Source organism: Helianthus annuus, chromosome 5, assembly GCF_002127325.2.
Source record: "Helianthus annuus cultivar XRQ/B chromosome 5, HanXRQr2.0-SUNRISE, whole genome shotgun sequence".
NCBI lineage: Eukaryota > Viridiplantae > Streptophyta > Magnoliopsida > Asterales > Asteraceae > Helianthus > Helianthus annuus.
The window spans coordinates 27,738,858-27,747,003 of NC_035437.2; positions in this window are offsets into that span (position 1 = coordinate 27,738,858).

The window sequence follows — 8,146 nt, forward strand, 5'->3', positions numbered from 1 at the left end:
ACTCTCGAGCACGGATTTAATAAGCACCACTCTACCCCCGATCGAAAGTAATGAAGCTTTCCAACTAGATAACCGCGCATCGAATATCTCATACACCTGACTCCAGTTAGCTACCCGGTTCATGTTGGCACCAACTTTAATCCCAAGATAGATAAAAGGAAAGGCACCAACTTTACAGCCTATACGCGAAGCCATTGAATTCAAAACGTCAATATCCAAACCCATACCAAAAATACTTGATTTGTCAAGGTTAATCTTTAAACCCGAGCACAAATGAAAAATTCTCAAAACGCGCACCACATTGAGGATACTCTCTTCCGACCACTCGCCAAGGATGATAGCGTCATCCGCATAAAATAGGTGCGAAATATTAGGACCATTATTAGGCAGATTCAAACCTTTGATAAGACCATCCGATTTAGCCTTATCCAACAAGCTCGAGAGAACGTCCATCACCATGATAAACAGAAATGGGGAGATAGGATCTCCTTGCCTTAGACCCTTGCAACATTGAAATTCGAACGTGGGCGATCCGTTGACAAGGACCGAAGACCGAGCAGATTCAAGAAGACCTTTAATCCACAAGCACCAACGATCAGGGAAAACCTTTTTGCTCATAGTATCAAGGAGAAAGTTACAATTTACGTTATCATAGGCTCGTTCAAAATCAATTTTGAAGAAAAAGCCTTTCCTTTTAAAATGATTTCCCTACTTATAAATTTCGTTAACCACCAGGGGCCCGTCTAATATGAAGTTTCCTTCCAAAAACGCAGATTGGGTATCAGACACAACCGACCCAATGACCTTCTTTAAACGGTTCGCAAGGACCTTAGAAACTACCTTGCTAATGATACCGATAAGATTTATTGGCCTATAGTTTTTAAGCTCCACAGGGTCTTTAACTTTGGGGACCAATGTGATAAAGGAAGAGCCGCTACCCACGCTAAACTTGCCGCTGTGGAAAAAAGAGTCCAACACGTCTTTAAAATCTTTATCGAATAAGTACCAAAAGTTTTTTTATAAACTTCATATTTAGACCATCCGGACCGGGCGCCCTCTCACTACCACAGTCTGCCACCGCAGCTTTGATTTCCTCAACCGAGAATTGCTGAACCAAAAACATACTATCCGATTCCTCCAGCACCTTCGAGTCGGTACACGATATTTGAGGCCGCACAGGCCATTCTTCCTTGAAACGATTGCGAAAAAATGCCATAACCTCTTTCTTAACCTTTGAGGGTTTCGACACCCAATTACCATTAATATCCAGCCCTGGGATCAGGTTCGCGGCCTTCCTAAGATTAACCAGGGAATGGAAATATTTTGTATTAGCGTCACCATCCACTGCCCAGTTGACCCTAGCTCTTTGCTTCGCCTCCAAGCACTTTTTCAAATCCATATCCATAGTCACTTTTTTGTTTTCGACCAAAGCCCATTCTTCCTCTTCGTTCAACTCCCTTTCTTCCAAACTTTTCTCCAGAAATTTCCAGCTCCGACAACGCCCCAACATACTCCTCCCCCTCTTTTTAAGGTAGTTATCTCGCCAACCTTTTATAGCCTTCCTAATTCTGGCGAATTTAGCCGATAACCGGCTGTCAGGTGGACCAAAAAACTCACCCGTCTTAGCAACATTTTCCACCATCTCGCTGAATCCCTCTTTACCCAACCAAACATCAAAAACCCTAAACGATTTCGGACCAAAATTCTTATCCCCCACCTCAAGCAAGATCGGACATTGATCCGAGTAAAGGAAAGGTAACGCCCTGAGATTCGCACTCGGCCATTTACTAAAAAACTCCGGACATACCAAAAATCTATCAAGCTTGCTCCACTTCTTCCCGTTGTCTCTCACACAAGTGAAATTGAAACCCTTCATGTCATATTCGAGAAGGTTACCATGTGAAATGAACTCATTAAAATTGTTAGCACAAGCCACTTTGAAACCTGAATTCCTTCTCTGCGACACACACCGCACAATGTTGAAATCCCCCGCCACCACCCATTTACCGTCCAGACCTCCCATTATCTCCAAGATTTCATTCCATAGATCATGTTTTGCCCTCATGCTTTGTGGGGCATAAACGTTGATGATGTTAATCACCTCCCCACTGCCTTTAAGCTTACCCCTAGTAACCAGCAGATTCCTACGTTTGATGGAGCTTTCTAAATCGAAAATCCCCAAATTCCATATGCTAAGGAGACCCCCAGAATTTCCAACTGACCCCACAAACTCCATACCAAAATTGTTATTTCCCCAGAAACTTTCACACCTAAAACTGCTCAAATCCTCTTGTTTAGTTTCTTGAAGAATCAAGAAATCGACCTTATTTTTGAACTTTAAACCCTTGATCCACCCCAATTTTTGGCACCCCCAATACCTCTCACATTAAGAATCATAAAATTCATTTATACACCACATTATTACCTTCATTTACCAGAGCCTCCTTGATCTTGCTGGCATGTTCTTCAAGTTGGACTCCCAGTAACTTCCCTACCTTGACTGTGGCATCCAACTCCTGCTAACAACTATCTTTGTCACTAATACCTACCGGGGCCACCTCTTGCGTGCCTCCAATGGCAATGAAAAACTCCCCATTTGGCCGATATCCAACACCCTCTGCCGACAAATACCGTTGATATCCTCAGTTCCTTCACTAGTATCTAAGATCCCAGATTCAGTCCTCATATGGGGTTCCGAACCAACCGTTTGGTTAACCTTATAATCCAGCCCAATAGGCCATGAAAAAACCTTGGGCTCCTCCATGTCACTCCTTGGCCTCTTCTTGGGTCTATGGTCACTGCTTAGGCTTTTAACATTGGGCCTCCTTGGGTGCTTATCTGATAAAATGTTGAACGGTTTTTTTTTTGACCTTTGATATTCATGAAGTAGCCTGAACTTGTGGGACCAGAGGGTCATTAATAAATATACCTTGCTTTTGATTTACATAATTGACCTCGGGATCACCGTCCGCATGCAAACTGTCATTTACCTCCTCCTCATTCACGAGGTGGTAAGCACCCTCCCCATGCACATTGGAATTTTCATGCACCTTCTTCAAAACCTCTTGGTTGCCTTCAATAACTGCCTCCTCACTATCCACGAACTGTTCATCTTCCAGGCTGTCACCCTGGAATTGAGACGACATGTCATCCTCCGGTAACGAATTTTCCGACAATGCCGCACCGGTCTCAACTAGGCATTCTGGGATCCATTTAGACAATTCTTCTTCTACCCAAACCATAAACGTTTTGTCTTTCCAAATAAGAGTCGCCACCTCAGCAATCCTAACCCCGTCTCCTCTCAAAACGCCGATGCAGTTTACCGAGACATCTACATCCTCCGAAGATCTTTGAGAACCATGGATGATTTTGCCAAAGTGACGAGCAATTGAGTCAAAAACCTCATCAACCGCCAGATGAATGGGCACCCCCAATACCCTTAGCCAAGCTATCCTCTCAAACGGTAATGATTGATGTGACAACTCGAGTTTCCGAGATTCCACTTTCGCATTTATTGCACGTTAACTGTTTGTTTAGTTGTTTACTTACACAAATTGTTTGCTTTGTAACTGTATACGTTGTGATATGATAAAGTGTATTGTGATTGTTGCATGGTTATGTGTTATTTTACGAATGATTTGACAAATACATGAACTTGATGATGAAACTGTAAAATTATATGTGGTGTGTGTGTTTTATGTAAAAGATGATACTTAGGGGCGAGTAGAGGAGTTAGTGAAACCTTAATAACCCCTAACCCTAATCTCTCTCACAAATCATTGTACGTATTTTCAATCTTCCTCTACAATCATCTCCTGCAATCATCTTTTTCATCATTCTTGGTGGCACAAGCTCTCAATCATCACTTTTGATCTCTCTCTTCATCTAGAATCAATCTAAGGTAAACATTTAATGATTATTTGTTGTTAATCATTGGTTATTTGATTCTTGCAAACCCTAGTTCTCCAAGCAATGGTTCTGTGTTTATTGATTATCCTGATTATTGTGAAATGGTTTGTGAATAGTTGTGTAATCACTTGCCTGACATTAAGATGCCTGTTATGTTAGAGGTGTTTGATTGTTGATTAGATTACAACATTGCCAATGTATGAAAATTAGGGTTTTTGATCGTAACCTGCAGCGTAACTGTTCCATTGAAAACTGTGATTTGTTTTTGAAAATTACGCATGATTGTTAGTCCGGAGATTTGTGTCAGGGCTTTGTGAAGTCACAAGTCCGAATTTTGTGAAGGGAAAACATGGTCCGACTTTTGAGATGTAATGTATGGTCCGACCTTTTGATGATTGTATAGTCCGACTTTTGATTGATACATGGTCCGAATTTTGTTAGATTGTAATGGTCCGAATTTTGTAAGCTTGTAAGGTCCGAATTTTGTTAAGTATGGGTGGTCCGAACTTTTATAAGGGGTGTTTGGTCCGACTTTTATAAGGGGTGTTGGTCCGAGTTTCATAAGGGGTGTTTGGTCCGAGTTTTACAAGGGAATGTATGGTCCGAGTTTTTATGTGCTATATGGTCCGAGTTTTTGGTTGGTGTATAGTCCGAGTTTGTTGTTGGTTCATTTAGTGTCAACTCTGTTAAATATACAAACTTTGCTAAGCATGTACACTCCTGTTAAGTTGTTAAGTGGTTAACTTTATTTGTTGGTTAACTCTGTTAGTTAACTACACTGTTAGTTTATCATTCCGGTATGTTTATAAACCCCGTTGAGTTATTAACTTCGTTATGACTGATAACTCACAATTGTGTTATTTAATAACCACATTAGCACAAACTGTGAAAGACAATTATGTGAAGCATGAATGATATGAAGGTGACTATCTGTTTACGTGTTACTTGATGTTAGCTATCCCGTACACTTAGAGATTTCGGTTTCATGTGGAACTTTATAAACTTGAACTGATTTAGTATACGTGCATACTATAGGACTTGATTGATTATTTGTGAGCACTTAACTTAGCATACCAAGCAAACCAAGGTGAGTTCACACTCTTACCAAGGCATGGGATTCCCGGGGTAGGGAATGGGATTGGATGATTATCTGTATTTACGTTGTTGTTGGGAACTATGAAATACTGACCTCGGTTGGGAAAGGTCACTTATAGATACTGCTAGACTAGTGATACATGGGGAAGCCCCCACTACTCTTTGCACACATGCTTGTAATGGCCGCGATACTGATACTGATCTTCGCACACATGCCGGGAATGGCCGCGATACTGATACTAAACTTCGCACACATGCCTGGAGGGCCGCGATACAAATAAAACTAGTCTACAATACATGGGAAACTGTAACAACTGTCACAAAAATCAATAATTAGGATGATAATTAGGCAATAAGAAAACCCTAATTGAAACACCCAAGTGATTCCGCATAAACCCTAAAATTTTCATAACAATCGGAATCAGTATCAGGGCCCCTAAAACTCAGGGGGGGGGGTAAACCCTAGTTGGTAATATCTTAACAGTTTTACGTGGGAGCTAAGTTTTCAGTCGAAACCAACTCACCCAAGCTACCTGTACACGAACACACCCTATGCTAGACTAGGGTCTCTCGCGCCACGCGACACGCGCAAGGAAATCCTTCGCCTGGCGCGAGGGAGTGCATTTTTCAGATATAAATAGGGGATGTTGGCACTTGAAATTCTGTGATAATTCAACATCCAAATTCCGTTTATACACGGAGATATCGTCTGAATACTACACAACCACACACTAAACTCAAAGTGCTGCTGCAATCAGGGTAATAACTCGGTCGCTATTACGATTCAACGTCCGATCGATTATAACTATCCAACGATTGTCCGAGTGCTGCTCAAATTGAGCTTGTACTTTGATTATTCGTCGTGATTTCAACTTGAATATTAGAGTGCTGTTCGAATCCGGACTATGCTCTGTTATTCGTTGTGAATCCGATTGAATTATTAAGTATTGCACTTGATAATCTTTGTGAGGGTTTAATCTCGTGAATTGACGTAACTGCGGTATTAGTTACTAACCCGTTTGTGTGTGCATTGTGTTAAATTAGGTTTAATCGAGGCTAATCAGTAGGCTTATATCTCGCTCGTTAAATCTGCAAAGTGAGTCATTCCTCTTTTATAAACTCTTTTCTCACAGTTTGTGAGTCATTCTCTTTTTATCAATTGTTTTACAAAACTCCAAGTTATTTTCAAAGTTATAATTACAGGGATTAAGTCTTTGTAATCACCATATTACAGCCGGTATGTGGGGTTTTATATACATTACTTGTTTCCCGTCACACTTGGACAAACGGGTGGCCAAGGGGTGATCTGACCACAATCACAGACACCATTGGACAAATGGGCTAGCCAATGGATGGTCGAGTGACAAATACTATGGGTAGTTGGATTGATATCAGAAACATTGTAATCGCTCTTAATACTGTAATTTGTAACTAACGGGTCGTTTTAGAAAACTGAATGATTCACTCAGTATTTCCCCGCTGACAAAACCTTTTTCAAACATGTTTCAGGTGATCTGTGTGATCCAGGAAATGTGCAGTAAAGCACTACAAGCTCAGAGAAGTGGCTCATTGTGAATAAATAAAATAAACATGATTTGGAAAATAAAGATTTCTTTGTGAAATCAACTTATTGTAAATTATAGGATTTTAGTCCTAAACCTTTGTGTAATATATTAAACGAGCATTTTCGGTGAAAAGATCCTGAATTAAAAAGACTTCCGCTGTCGCCTAAAACAGATACCGCAGGTTTCCTGCCTCGCGGCTCTGGAACCGGGTCAACCCGGGGCTGAGGGCCGTGACAGGGAAAAGGTGGTATCAGAGCTAACTTTTGAGCCACTGATCGAGCCACTGATTTAAGCCTATAAATTAAGTATTTGAGGAAATACTTAAATTCTGCAAATTGCTATTCTGTGATTATATGTTTTATTAACTGATTATTTGTTAGTTACAGTATGGGTAAACAAAAGCTTTCTGCTATCTACCACAAATTAGATATTGCATCCCAGGAAAAAGAAACCTCTTCCTCCAAAAACCCAGTAAACCTAGAAGAAGGAATCTTTGTCCGAAAGGCAAATTATGAAAATCCTCTTACTCCAGAGAAAAGAAATTCGATACTTAAAAAGAGTCAGGAGAAAAAGAAACCCCGAACCAAGAAAGTTAGGTTTAACCCAGAAATTCAGGAATTAGGTAATAGTTCACCTTGGGAAGATAAACTAGACGAGAAATGGGCAAATCTTTATATGCTAGCTACTGTAGCTGAAAATGCAAACCTCTAAATATCCGATAAGTTGTGTCTAGTAAAAGAAATCACTATCCAGTAAATAAATAAAATCCTAGTGTGTTTATTTCTGTTATCCTCTGTACAAATTGGTATGCAATAAAACTTCAGTATTTGTTTGTTAAACTTTGTTCCAAAGTTTTAACATTACCATCCTGTATTTTGCATATATGCTATGCAGCATGAATGACATATCGGAAGCATTTCAGAATCTCAACTTATATCCAGTGCCTATCGAAGTCTCTCACGACTTTACTGGTTACATTGCTGACATAGAAGAACCAGTGGAATTCCAAGCTCCACCGCTGGAAAAAGCCAAACCTAAAAAGAAGAGAAGATACGTAGGATGGAGAAAAGTACGCCGTAGGAAGCCAGCCACTAGGAGACTTCCTAAAATAGAAAATCCTGTGAGTATGAACAAGGGAAAGGAAATAGAACCCGGAGAAAGTTCTAAACAAGCAGAAACGGAAATAGGGATAGATCTAAAACAAAAGGGAATAGAGATTGGAGAAAGCTCAAAACAACCGGGAGAAATCACATTCCAAGACGAAATAGATCGTCTACTGGCCAATTGTGATGTTATAGAGCCTGTCAACAATAATCTCTTCTCTTATCCTGTTACAGCTCAAATCCCCATAAACCTAGCACCAATGATTCCAGACCCACTAATCCACACACGACCATTAGGCCAAATGGAAGAATGGTGGACCAATGACTGGCAATTCCAAAATATAGTCAATAGTCCTTATAGTTTCCTTCCTCAATTCGATCCAGAACCAATCCCCAATCCTCCCATGAGTAATGAAAACCTAGCCGAACTCCGTCAGTTCGGTGAAGAACTGATAGGTACAGGTAATAGGATCA